This window comes from Crocuta crocuta, unplaced genomic scaffold (genome assembly GCF_008692635.1).
Source record: "Crocuta crocuta isolate KB4526 unplaced genomic scaffold, BGI_CrCroc_1.0 scaffold118, whole genome shotgun sequence".
NCBI lineage: Eukaryota > Metazoa > Chordata > Mammalia > Carnivora > Hyaenidae > Crocuta > Crocuta crocuta.
Window position 1 is genome coordinate 1564749 of NW_027551558.1, and position 14805 is coordinate 1579553.

A 14805-nucleotide genomic window follows, 5' to 3' on the forward strand; every position below is an offset into this window, starting at 1 on the left:
TTGAGTGAGGATCTTTTACAGAAAGCACTTACAATGGCCTGACTCATTCACATGCCCCACTGCAATGTTAGCGGTTAGTAGTATATACAAATGATAATAATACATTCATGCTCACTTGTGTTGTGAAAACCTCTTCACATTGTATACTCCTCCACCACTCCCGCTAGGACATGGCAAGGCCAGAATGATGTGCCGTTCCTCTGGGCATTCCTGGCACAGTCTCTAGCACATGGTAGAAACTCATGTAGAAATGGTTCTAGAAAGTGGCATGCCCCTTCACTTTAACAGAAGCAGTACCAACACTTTCTGGCCTGAAAAGGAAAGCTGAAGCAATGTGCTATGTAAGCAAATTAATCTCTCCTCGCCCCTTAACCCCTCGCTCAATGTGCAGAAGGAAATGCTTCTCACTGGCTAAACAAATGAACACGTGTCACACTGTGTGCACAGTTTACAGCCAGTAAGGCAGGCCAGCTCAGAGTCAGTTCTGCATCAAGCTACTTTTACCCTAAATAGAAAGCACCCTGTATGTGAGAGACACGGTTGGATCTCCATGTGATTGCACTGTGCAATCACTAGCTCCGCTTTTTGCCTAAAATTCTGTAAAAAGCAACTCCAATTGACCTGTAGAACAGTTACTGCATAACCAACATGTGAATAGGAACAAATTAATACAGAGACTGCTAACCATGCCTCCATCCTGGGGATTACAAGCAAGTCATCCCTTATGTGCTAGGTTACTTTTCCCACTAAAAAACACCTCACTAATTAAAAATAGAAAACCAACCAACTAAATGATCACAAGGTCCCCTTTACCTCATAAATATGCCAGTTAGCACACTGCGATTTATAAGGAAGATCTGACATCAACTAGAGAAAAGACATAAGCAAAAAAAGCCATGTTCTCCCAAGAGCAGAATAACATTTTCAACACAAGCAATGACCACTCGTTCACATCTAAAACTGCTTTTACAAAGACTGTAACAGGCATGTCTTCTGTTCACGCATGTGTGCTAGAAATTCGTGCTGGACAAGAACATATATTTCTGTTCTCTGTGAAAGCCCAAATGCAGCTGACATGATAGAACAGGTAGCCTGTAAGGAACGGAGTTCTCTCCATACCTGGGTCACCCAGACAGTGATCAGATGAAGACGGCGCACCATTCAAGGCTGTGAATATATACAGAATATATATATATATGTGTCGACTTTTACACTTTGCATTTAACTTCAAGAAAGTAAAACAAGACCAAACTGCCTTTTGCTAGTTGCGATATTTTTATTTACAGAAATGAGACTTATCTAAAGCAACTTTGCAAAGGATTCCTGCGAATTGCTAAATGTCTCCGCCTCTAACAGACAGGAGGCCAGTTTTCTACAGCCACCAAGTTCCCCCTGGAGTGGCCTGGTGTGATGATGGTGTCCTTGGACTTCACCTGTCATGCTGCAGCTGTACAAGCCCATTCCAGGGACAGGGTGGCACCTAACAGGTGAGCCAAGGTGGAGCCAAGGCAGCCGCAGAGAAAGCTTGCATCCACATTTCCTCTCCACCTCCCAACAGCATGCATCACAAGGGACAGTGGGTGAGCCCCTAGTCCCTTATTAATGGTGTCCTTTTAAGACAGAGACCTGGGGCACCTGGGTGGCTCGTAGGTTAAGCATCAGACTTCAACTCAGGTCATGATCTCATGGTTCATGGGTTCAAGCCCCGCATCAGGCTCTGTGCTGACAGCTCAGAGCCTGAAGCCTGCTTCAGGTTCTTTGTCTCCCTCTCTCTCTGCCCCTCTCCCACTTGCACTCTTGCTCTCTCAAAAATAAAGATTAAAAAAATTTTTAAATAAAAAAGACAGAGACCCATGGGGGCCACCATGTGATGATGAGGGCAGAGATCGCAGCTACAAGCCAAGGAACCCCAGCGCCTGGGGCAACCAGAGGCTAGGAAGAGGCAAGGAAGGGTTCTCCCCTCCAGGTGTCAGAGGGAGTGTGGCCTCTCAACACCTGGATGTCAGACTTCAGGCCTCCAAAACTGTGACACAATAAACTTCTGTTGCTTTAAGCCACTGAGTCTGTGGTACTTTGTGGCCGCAGCCCTAAGAAAGGCACACAGTTAGTTTCTGGGAATGTGAGAGCTACTTCCCAGACCAGAAGGCTCCAGCCTGTCCTGTCCACACACCCCCACAGCTCAGCGGCTTGGAAGACGCATTAGACAGCCAAACTTGGGAGTAAGAACCGGATGATCTTCTCTTCAACATTTAAGGGCTTTTAAAATGGTTGCAAAGTCATACAAAGAGCATGAAATGTCTCTTTTAGAGCATGATCAAAGAAATTAAACACCTCTGAGCAGACAAGTGCTTGTACATCTCTGAGGAAAGAAACATAATGCAGTAAACACCAGACTCGGTGACCATGAAACACTGTTCTCCAGAACTTAAAGTGCTCGGAAGAAATAACAGAAGAAATTACTTAATCATTTACATAAAATTAAAAAGCTTCCATAGAGGAAAGTCGACAGAAAATCACTCCCAGTGGGTATGGGTATGTATGAAAATCTAAATATCAAAACAAGACAAGAGTAAATATCCAGCAACAGTTACTAACATACACAGTTTCACTTGTGTAACTGACCTAAAGCACCTAACATATGGAATGGAAAGCTTTACAAATTACCGAGCACTCTTCAGAAAGGATTGGCAGCTAAGGCAAACTTGGTGCATCTAGCTAAGTCCTATGCTGTCATTTGGGAATGCGGCAGCAAAGGGCAGCCGATAGCAGCATTAGGTGAGATGCCACACAGCACCCCTGCCCTACCGCCACCCAGCTCCTTCTACCTGTGCAGAAGGGACACTTTGCTGGGGAGCTGGATGCCCCCAGCATGTGCAGACTGGGGCCTGTACTTTACTGTCTGCCTTCTGCCCTCAAACCTGCATAGGTAGAAAAGTACCCAGTGTGTGACTGGCTCACTGAATTGTAACACATTGTTCCTGCAGGGCACATACCTAGGCTCTTTGTTTCCAAAGACTCTCTCACGGTCCCTGAAGTGGCCATCGGCATTCTCGAGCACCTTCTACATGAAGCAAGGCTAACCAGTAGTGAGCTCAAGTCTGTGGGCAAGACTGTCCATCTCTCGGGTTTCAGGAAGATGTGTTCAAAGCACACACATGCTAGAAGAAGTTCAGGAAAGCCTCTTTTCTAATGACAATTTACGAGGTTCCCCGAGGGAAGAAGGGATGGGGACCAGCCACGCTCAGGCTAGGTTACAAACGGCCGTTTGGGCACCTCTGAACACGACTCAGAACATTTTCATTGCCATTACTGTTCAGTTTTCAATCAGTGCATATTTTAAAGAAGAGCCCATGGTGAGGCTTGCCGGAGCCCCTTTGGCATGAATTCAGCAGCAGCTAAGACTCAGGCTCACTCTTTCCCCAGCTGCTTCGGCAGCAAGCACAGAAGACCTTGAGAGGATGTTAAAACCACCTGCTTTACTTTCCAACAAAGTAAAAAGAAAGAAAAGTACTAAAGCCAGATGCTAGCTACTAGTAGAATTCAAGAGCAGGCTGATGGTAACATAGACACAATGATGTGTGGCCAGCATTCCTGAGGTAGGAACTTGTGTCACACTTCAATTAACTTTCACAATTAAGAAAAGAGTGCTGAGTATATACAGTGTTTCCCCCCCAAGTTCTCAAAAGGCCTTCAGCCCAACCATCACCTGCGATGGAGAGGTGGAAGGTGCGGGACTGGTTTTAAGGAAACACTGGTGGCAGGGGGCAGGCAGATGACTGGCTCCCTCTTGTCTGTGAGAGGCCATTACGGGTGTGCCTGGTCCCTGGGCCAAAAGGAGAGCCCATCACTAGTCCCCAGGCCCGTTCGGCCTGTCTGCTGATGACCAGACCAGGGGAGTCACCCTCCCAAACTACTCAAAACCAGTGATGGGAGGAGCAAGAAACCACCAACCACCGAGTGAGACTTCCCACTTTGACAGAAACCTGACTCCCAGGCTCAGGCTAGGTTTACAGCCTGCAATCTCCATGTTGGGGGGGGGGGGGGTTCCTCTCTTTAAAACCAGTCGTGGTCACAGGTTAGCATGTGACCTTCCTTCTTCCCCTTCCCCCAGCTTTTCCCTAGCAAGAATGGAGTGAAGGAGGGAACAGACCCAATGGGGAAATCAGGTCTTTGTCCTCGAGCTCCTCCCTTGGCTTAAGGGACCTAGTGTCTTCGGGTCTCTGGAACACTATCATGCTGATACTAAAGAAACCAGCAGCTCTGTGTATTTGATCTCAATCCAAAGCATTACAGCAGAAATAAGCTGGGACTAGTATATGTGCATGGATACCAGTCTATTCAGCAAACACCCAGTGAGCCTGACTTCGCCTCCAGAGTCCTTCTACTTATGGACTCAGGGACCGGCTGGAGAAATGAACATGGACACAGAGAGGTGATGGCTACCACTCGTCACAGTCAACACTGACTGCAGGGTTATTGCACGCCAACTAACAGGCTCTTTTCAGGCACTGACTGCTCTTTATAAACCTTACAACTCTCCTAGGAGGTAAATATGACCATTGTCCCCATTTCTCAGATAGGAAAACTGAGTCACAAAGAGCCTTACAACACCAAAGTCACACAGTGCCAGGCAGAAGGCCATGATCCACGCCAGGAGACCAGATCAGTACTGCCTCTTGGGGTTAAGTGCATGAGTGCTCAAAGACAGATGTACAGGAGTGGCCCAAGAGGCTTCCTAGGATGGGGCCACTAGTTCTAATTCTAGGGTAATCCAGACACTCCAAAGGACAGATGTCATTTCAGTCCTGCCATGTGCAAGGAGGTGAGCAGTGGTGGCGGTGGGGGAGACAGATCGAGCACTGAGAACAGCATGTGCAAAGGCACAGTGTGGGAAAGTGCCTGGCCTCGTTGGAAGGATGATCAGTTCATAAAATCTTAAAAGTACTAAATAGTGGCAGATGAAGCAAAGATCAGATTTTTAGGGCCCTTTAATGACCTTCAGGAGCCCAGACTTTATCATGAAATGGGGACCCAGAGGCTTATAAGGAGAAAAGTGGAACAAGTAGATCTGTGTATTAGAAAATCAAGCCCAGTACCAATAAAAGGCATTGATGAGAGGGCAGAGTCCAGAAGCAGAAGAACAAAAGGGCTACAACCAAGTGGGAGAGAAAGGCCTGATGTGGGCAATGCAAAGAGACAAGGTCAGTCTTTCGAGGGTCGGCAACCACACACTACCCCCTGGTCTGTGACTGTTGGCTCAGCGCAGTTATTAATAGTGACCCTTTCTGCTCCCAAAGGCGTCCTGGTGAAAGACGTCCCAAAGTGTCCACACCCGTTTGGACACTATGTAGGGCGTGAGAGAGAAGCAGGATTTGAGGACGAAAATACGAATTTTAATCCAGATACCGAATAAAAATAAGGATGCATGTCTTCTACAAAAATTTACATATATGAAAACCATACTATGGAAATATGGTGATAGATATCCAAGTTATTTGTAACTATCAATGCCCCCATTTAATGTAAATGCTGGGAGGCAAAGCTTTCGCACTGTAAAGTTCACTTTCAAAACCTTTCAAATATTCTACAATATTTACTATTCTTGATTAATCTCGTAATCAGAAATTCTTTTTAGTAAAAAACGTATGCCTCGTTTCTAGTGCATCCAAAACATTTTTCATTAAAGTTATGCCAGATCATAAGGAAAAAACAAAACTAAATAAAATGGGAGGAGGAAGAATCTATGAAGAGGGTAGAACTGAATTAAATGACAGAAGAACAGCAAAGTCCAGAGAATTCACTCGGTTGTAAAGCGCGTGGGTGTGTAGACGGTATTATGTAAGCCAGCAGAAGGGAGTCTGGTCACACACACCCACACAGGCGGTGGTATCCCCACGCTGCTTTTCACACGTCGGTTCCTCCTTTTGCACAGCTAAGAAAATGAATCCCAGCCTACAGCCTGTATGAACTCCACAAAACAAACGTCCTGCTAGGGATGTACGTGTGCTCATACGGAAGTGTGCGTTTTAAACCATACACTAACCAAAAGGTCCAATTCAAAAGCTGCATTACTGGTGGAATAAAACCAGCATTCATTATGCCTTTCCTGCACCTGTGCATGCTCAGCGGGTGGGGAACAAGTTCTCTCTTCCGCCCGCCCACCCATGGAGTCACTGGTGGGTCCTCTACCGTGTCTGGGTTCAGGGACTGTATTGCGTGCCAGGAAGCCACGTTTTGCCATAGCGCTGCAGCCTCTCACTTAGTAGGGGGTAAAGGGATATACTATACTCTGATAGATAAAGAATGATAAGGGTAATCAACTTAAAGTATCCCCTTTAATTAAATTCATGCAGAAAGATTAAAAGCTCTGAGTGTTATCTTCTTTATTCTTTTCAGGAGTGACTTGAATACACACATTTTCCTAACCATTCCTAAGCAAATTATTCTCAATAATTTCTCAATTTAATACCTCACGAAAACCAAATTTCTGAGTTTAAAAGAATATATATATTCTTAGAGCAAATTCATGACATTCTTTTTAAAATAACCATGAGCTCAATTTCTGTACACAGCCAGCAGTTACAAGGGCATTATTTCCTATAGTCCAAGGAGAAATGCGCTGGGGCTCCAGCCGATGATGCCTGGGCTAGCTCACGTGGCCACAGCGCCGGCATTGCTCTGTGCAAGGCTGCTCCGGAAAAGTCCAGAGGAACGCTGCCCAGAACAGTGGCTTCGCTTCTGCCCTCAGCTGCCCTTCTTCCCATCTCCATGCACACATCATAAGGGCAGCCATGTTCTCCAGGACACCCTTTTCCTCCCTTATGGGGGATGGTCCACGGACCAGCTCAGAGTGGGCACCTGACCAACCTGGACCAAAGAAGCACCAGCCCAAGAGGTAGAGTACCGAGCACTCTGCTAGGCACCCGGCTTCCATGCTGTGCCTGGGGACTGCCGACCACATGCACCAGGTCGGGGGGAGCCAGTCTGTGGGGTGCAGACAGAGGCAGAGCAGAGATGCAAGGTGGCTTTCCCAGTCCCCCATGCGCCCCTGAGACCCTGCCCTTAGGACAACTTCGTCTCTTGCATCAGGGAGTTCAAGAGGGGTACCAGCTCCTCCAAGCACAATTCAGGGAGACCAGGAGAAGAGGCCCAGATGCGAACAAGGCCTCGGGGGAGCTGCATCAAGTCAGGGCCTACAACAGACAGCTTCCTGTTACCGGAAGAAGGGAAGCAGGGGCTGAATGGATACACGAAACGGCTCTGCTGTCGTGTGAGCCTCATTACCATCAGCAGTGCCAAGCTGTACCTCGGCAGGGCCGTGCAGGAGAGCTCGTGGTTGCTTCCTGCTTGTCAGCACTGAACACTGTGTCCCAGGGCTTCAAAGAGTGGTTCCGTCCCTCCACCAATGACACTGTGAACCAGAGGGAACCGCAGTCCTCTTGTCGAGTATTTATATACAACAGCACTTAGGTGCACAGCGCACACATGCACGGCCGGTGACTTCCCCATGGTGCAGCTGCAACAGAGTCATCTGTATTCATTGCTGTTAGCCGAACAGTTGTGCTCAACTTTTTGTTTGGGTTTCCATACCTTCCTGGGAGTGCAGTCCGCACAATGCATGATGAGTATTATCAGTAGTCCATTTCTAGTGATCCCATGCAGAGAAGATGAAACACGGGCCACCATTTACTCTTACGTGCCAGGGGGCACAGGGTCATTTCATTCCACCCACACTCTGGAGAGTCCCCGTGCCAGATGTGACCTGACGTCCAAACCACTGCTACCCGACCATGCTCCCCTCTGTACCACGGGGGCTACATTTCCCAGGCCCTTGCCAGCTGGATTAGGTTCTGCCAAAGAGAGGCCTTGGTGCAACATTAAAAAGCAGGAGGAAGACTTGCCCCTCCCAGCGCACCCCTCCCAGGCCCCAGCAAGCCAGGTAGTTCTGAAACAGCAGCAGCAATGCTGTTGCAGCAAGTCGCTGAGGCTCAGGCTGTGCTTAGCTCCTAGGACAGAACAGCAGTTCAGGCTTCCTGCTGGGGGTGGGGGAGCGACGGTGGGAAGCATCTGCTCCTGCGTTCTGGTTGCTTCCCATGTCCCTGTTTTGTTCCTGCGGACCCAGAAGCCAGCAGAAAAGTTCCCGGTTTCTAGTCTTTGGGTAACACGTCTTCCCCCTTTGGCTCCTTCAGCCCTTCGTGCACTTTTATAACCATTCCCTGGACTAGATCTTGCACATCTGAAATACCTAGGACGTTTCCATGTTTGTGACCAGAGAGGTCCCAAGGAGGACAGAAAAAAGCTCATGGCCAGAGTAAAACAGAGGCCATCTGAAAAATTATGGCTGGCAGTGGTAACTCTCAGTTAAGTCAAATCAGAAAGAAACCAAAGGGCTGTGTCACTCCTCACCTGTCACCTGTGGTCTGCTGGCTAAAGGTCCCTGCAGCCTGGGCAGAGCTGACATCAATCACCCTGTGAGCACAAGTGAGCTCCAACCAGCTGAGCGGGCTGGAGGAGGAACACAGCGAGCTAGCCTGCATCAGCCACTCAGGTGACCACGCCTAGTAGAAAATCCACAAGTTCCTTTTTCTGGTCATGCTCAAAATGTCATAAAGGTCCCCTGCTGGGCCAGGGAGTAGCCCTCTCTGGGTGGGGAGGCGAGGCACAGGAAGCAGCCTTGACAGCTGGGTGACCCTGCACCAGCCAGCCAGATGGCCCACCTGTCATATGCCTGGTGACAGAGGGCCCAGAAACATTTGTAATGCTTGTAGAAATAAGGGACGAAGGCAGGGTAACTGACTTCGTTACAGAAATTCTGGGAGGCATGATGACTACAGCTGAAACAAAAGTTGGGGGACTTCCACCACGGCCCAGGACACAAAAGGGAAGTGGGAGAGACATGTGGCATCAGACAACAGAGCAGACCTCTGGGATTCCTGGGGGGGAGGGGCGGTTCTGAGGACCGCACGTGGCCTTCCCACACCCACTTCTCCCCAGAGGTGGCACACAGTAAGGGACATATGTGGCACCAGGCCAAAGTAGGCCAAACCAAACTACAATGGGTGCATTTTCTTCAAATCATTCCCTAGGTAGTCACTCCCAAAGCAACTGATGGTCCCAACAATTATGCCTTCTGCTAAATGTCAGGCTTTTTTTATAACCACAAAACCAAAACGGCACTTTGACAAACAGCTATTCCAACCCTCACATTTACAGATGGGGAAATTATGAGCATGATTAGTGTACAAAAAAAAATTTTCACATTAAAAGAATCCAGTTGAACTGATGTAGCTCCTGAAACTTACACACAGGGAGGTGTGCACTCTCGGTTAATTGCACCAGGCAGGGAGGTCAAGGGGGGGAAGAAACCCTAATTTTCAAAAAGGGTATAATTATCAGGATTATTCTTCACTTAAAGGAGGCATGAGACAGCTCCTTCATCTCTAGCAGAAACTACTTAAGTTAAACCATAAGTTCACAACTAATGTTTAAACTCAAAAGAGACAAGGGAGAACTTAGAAAGGTTCAATAATGGCAACTGAGAAAAACAAGCAAGGTTGGAGGAAAAGCAAGTTCAAACAAACCAATGTGAAGTTAAATTTAAAACTTACATTCTAGTTAAAACTAATACCAAGCAATGATATACATCTGAAATTCACTTTACAATTGCCAAGTGGGGAGCACAGGGGAGGGAAGCAAGTGATGGGCTCTGAGCTGCTGAAGCCGAGTGACATGCACCCCGGGAATTCTATTCTCTGGGCTTCAGGATTTTCTGTTGTGAATTTAAGATCCACATAAACAAGCAAATTCTCATCAAATATGTACCCTTGTGTGACACACAGTACAAATTACTTCGCATAGGACTGGCATAACAATACCACTCTTCAACGCATGTCATTTATTATTACCTTTTAGAAAATGAAGTTAAGCCAAAACCAGATCACAAGGTATTCAGATGACATGACGTTACCTCATTTCTAAATAAGTCAACCTGCTAATGATTTTTGAAAGCATTTTTTCAATTATACATCATGTACAACTTCTTTAGCCACATTTCATTACACAAACATATAACTCAAAAGAAAGGTTGCTTTATAGATGATATAATTACGTATTAATCAGTGTCCAACAGATGACTCCCACGGCGGCTAAATAAACATAGTTAAAACTGAGTTTGCTCGTGACACAGATTTTGATGATGCCTGGGCCCCAGGCAAGCTGAGACCCGCACCCACCTTGCCCATGACAGAGGATGGGCTCTGCAGTCACATCTGTAACTGTGTGGCTACCCTGGCCATGGCTGACCAAGCCAGCAGTGGACATCTGCCCTGACAGACACTCGAACACAACTCCAGGGACTGAGCACATGAGGGCACAAAAAGCATCCCTATACCTTTCACAGGTCGGCTACCAAATTCTTACATCGGTTCTTGAATACATCAATTTTATACATGCTCAAATATTATGCATGCTCAAAGTATTTTCTAACACTGAGCACCAGTCAGACTGCCATCACACCAGGGAAAGCAAGAACCGCTTCAAAGGGGACAGGGGTCCTGAGACTGAGCAGAGGGTTCAGCCTCAGGTACCTAAAGCATCCCTCCCTCGTGTCAGATTGCTAGATGCACATTTCATTTGGTGTCTCTGGTATTTTTCTTATGATCTACATGGAGGCTCTATTTTTTTTAAGCAAAATAAATCAGTTACACAAATGATGACTGAACTACTCAAAGGAGTACAGAAGAGCAGAGCAAAAGGCCACACTACTGTCACTCTCCAAGGAGCCACTGGGTACAAGCTCGTGGGAGCAGGGACTTGGGCCCGCCTTTTCCACTGCAGGATCACCAGAGCCTAAAATTCCACCAGACACACAGCAGACACTCAAATACTTGTTGAAAGGGTGACTGACACTTGAAATCGTTCAAGGAAAAGATACCCACACACTAAGAAGCTACAGCATTTAAGTAAGGTGCTGTGATATGTCAAAGAGATGCCACTGTGGTCTGAATGTGTCCTGCCCCCAAATTTTATGTTGAAATCCTGACATCCAAAGTGATGGTGTTAGGAGGAAGGGCCCTTGGGAGGAGATTAAGTCATGAGAGTGTCCTTATAAAGCAACCCTGCAGAGCATTCTTCCCTTCCACCCTGTGAGGATTCAGGAAGTCTGCAACCCGGAAGAGCATCCTCACCGGACTGACCGTGCTGGCACCCTGACTTTGGACTTGCAGCCTCCGGTGCTGTGAGCAACAAATGTCTGCTGTTTAAGCCACCCAGTCACCAGCCTAAACAAACTCACAGATGCTATGGCTATGGTACCAGGACTACTACAGGAGAGACTTAAAGTATGAAGTGGCACAGATGACAGACACCATAGAAGTCTTTCTACTGAACTTGATGTTACCTGTTCAGCAGGTTCCACATACACTGTCAATGGTCACAAACAACACAGGAAAGAAGGGGGTGTTCCCGAGAAGAAGTGCCTGAGCAAGACAGGATGGGACCCTCACGTTCACTCGATGGGGAGGAGGGTCTGCCTAGAAGCCCTTGGCTGGAAAGCCAAGGGACATGGGGGCTGACACTGCTGGAAACCGCTGTGAGTTTAAATGGGAGGGAAATGACAATGACGGCCCTTGGTCTTATCTGGGACAAAAGTGGAGGGGATGAAGCAGGACCACAAGATGGGGAACAGGGACTGTGCAGGGTGGGACGCAGGCTCCATCAACATGACACTCAGCCGCACCCACTGTGTAAATGGAATGGGGAAAAGCAGCCACTTCCAGAAAGAAGCACTCAGGAAGCAAAAGTCTAGCACGAGGCTGGAGCACCTCAGTCTCCCTGAAATCAGAGGCAACACAGCTTGGCTGTTTTCTTTCCGTGTCCTCTACGATGATGACCCAGTGCTGACAGCAGTGAAACTCACATCCTTGCTCGGTGTAGCTGCGTGTTAAAACGTGAGGTGGACCCCAAACTTGGGTGTAGGGGTGGGGGTGGCAGGACTGGAGATGCAGTCACTTCTGGAGAATCTGAGGCTGGACCAGCTGTCTAAAGACAGACTATAGTGGGGAGAGGCTGGAGGGCCCCCAGGACGGTGTCCACATCCACTGGGAAGGAAGAAAGCAAAGTGTCCCTTCTCAGGAAGATGCATAGGCTGTTTAGTGCTCTTCATTCCAATGGGTTGGAAGGTTCTCTCTGGGGACTAAATATGCAGGCTGAGTGTTTGAGCTGAGCCTTGAGAAAGTGAAAATCAACAGTCTAAATCCGTGGTTCTCAAACTTGGGGCCAGAAAGGTCAAGAGTTCCCAAGAGGCTCAGAGAGGCGGTTGGGAATATCCTGATAAGAAGCTGCTAAACCAGTACTCTCAATTCTCTGCCAGCCCTAAACCCATCTGCCTCACAGGTAGGCCATGACCCCTACCCTTTCTGCCACAGGCAGCCTGGCAGACACGAGGCACCTTACAGGCCATAGTTCCCAAAGCCTTCAAGCTGAAAAGCTCTGGTACACTTCTACAAGGCTTCATCTTTGGAGGGTGGCAGGGAAGGAATGGAAAATCAGGCTCTCCAACCGCCCTGGATGGGAGGAAGTCAGCCTGAGAAAGCTTCTGGGAACAGCATTAGGGAAAAATACAGATTTGAGTGATGGGCAGGACTGACAAAGAAAAAGAGGCTTTGACACCAGAGGATTTTAATCCAGATGGAAGAAAATAAGTCAGAAATAGCAGTAAGTGGTGTTAAGCCAAGGTACCTGCCTTTGCTAAAAAGGGTTATGACGTAAAAGCAAGTCTCAGAGGCTTCTGTTGCTGACTGAATGTGTCTCCCCCAAATTTACCTGTTGAAACCCTCATCTCCAGGGTGATAGTATTTCAACAGAGGTGACTGTAGGTCACCTTTATAATGCCCTTATAAGAAAAGGAACAGACCAGAGCTTCTTCTCTCTCAGCCTCTTGAGGACACTGGGAGAAGGTAGCTGTCTCCAGGCCGGAGAGCAGGCCCTCCCCAGACCCTGAGTCAGCTAGCACCTTGACATTGGACTTCCAGCCTCCAGACCTGTGAGAAACAAGTGTCTGCTGCTGGGACCACTCAGCCAATGGTATTTAGTTAGAGCCACTCGCGCTAAGGCAGCCTCGATTTAAGAAACCCTGGCTCTGAACAAAATTACCCTCTCGTCATAAGAACCTAGTTTTCACTCCAGCCATATGATGAGAAAGAATCGGAAACCACTCTTGAAAGATTTGTCCCAGATATAACTTTGATGCATGCTTCCCACTATAAAGTCAGAATGAAAAAAATATGAGAAGGCAGAAATGATATTAACATCAGGACTGTCAACAATGACAACTGAAATTATAGGGGCGCCTGTGTGGCTCAATTGGTTAAATGTCTGACTCTTGATTTCCACTCAGGTCATGATCTCACAGTTCATGACTTCGAGCCTCACGTCGAAGCTCTGTACTGACAGCATGGAACCTGCTTGGGATTCTCTCTCTCCCACTTTCTGTGCCCCTCCCCCCATTATTTTTTTTTTTTACAAACCCTGAAATTATAAGCAATCTAAAAAGCAACTTAATGTAATATAGCTTACTTCCCCAAAATGACTTTCATGAATATCTGAAATATTTAAAAGGCTAAACATCCTTCAAGAATATTCTTCTTGATCTGTTAAAATAAAGATGTCTAAGTGTACAATAATAAAAATACCTCAGACTACTATCAACATCCACATCCTAAGCAAGACAGCTTTCTGTGACTTGCCTGTGACTCACTCTGAATCATGACCTCATTTGTTTATAGACATCCCATGTTTATAGAGCTCATCTACAACCCTTTAGAAATGACATCCTGTGGCCTTCTATTCCTAAAAAAAAGTATTTAGATGTGATCATTTGTGATCACACACACATACACCTTTCAGTACATTTCAGTCCTTCTTATTTGTAGAATAACATGGTATTTTATCAATGATACATCTTTATCACATACACCCTCAGAAAGATAAAAGCCAGATACAAACACCAGTCTTTAAAAAGATCTTTAACATCAGATAGAGTAACATCAGTACTGAGTCTGCTTCTAACTTAAGTCACACTAAGAAAAATTTTAATCATGCCCTTAAAATTTAAATTATTTGGAGTAAGCCATGTCCAAACTTTTTACATTTTTTTAAAAACTGATTCTTGGAGCACATGGGTGACTCAGTCGGTTAAAACATCTGACTCTTGATTTCTGCTCAGGTCAAGATCTCATGGTTGTGAGATCGAGCCCTGTGTTGGGCTCAGCATTGGGCTCAGTACTGGGCATGGAGCCTGCTTAAGATTCTCTTTCTCCCTCTCTCTCTGCCCCTTCCCTACGCTCAAAACTAAACAGATAAATAAATATTTTTAAAAACTTGATTCTTAGAAGTGCTTTAGCAGCCACACCCCACTTACACAGCTCCCAGACATTCTCTGTCACCATCTCCTCTTATTCCTGTTATATCTTTTCATTACTTGTTAGTGCTTTACACGGTGTAATTAAACAAATCCAATAATACTTACATAATGTCATGTGCCAAACATTGTTCTCGGTGTTTTCACACATTTTATTTTTTTTTAAATGTTTTATTTATTTCTAGGAGAGAGAGAGAGAGACAGCGTGAGCAGGGGAGGGTCAGAGAGAGAGGGAGACACAGACTGAAACAGGCTCCAGGCTCCAAGCTGGCTGTCAGCACAGAGCCTGAAGCGGGGCTTGAACCCACGAACCGCGAGATCATGACCCAAGCGAAAGTCGGACGCTTAACCGACTAAGCCACCCAGGCGCCCCATCACACATTTTA

General features: G+C 46.8%; 1 protein-coding gene across 1 annotated transcript in view; it reads right to left on the reverse strand.

Moving 5' to 3' along the window:
• Positions 1-14548, reverse strand: part of NCK2 (NCK adaptor protein 2) — a 121479-nt gene extending 106931 nt beyond the window's left edge. The window contains exon 1 of the mRNA XM_077749376.1: positions 14528-14548. The gene's annotated coding sequence lies outside the window, so the exon portion shown is untranslated. The remainder of the gene's footprint in view (positions 1-14527) is intronic.
• Between the last annotated feature and the right edge of the window lie 257 nt (positions 14549-14805).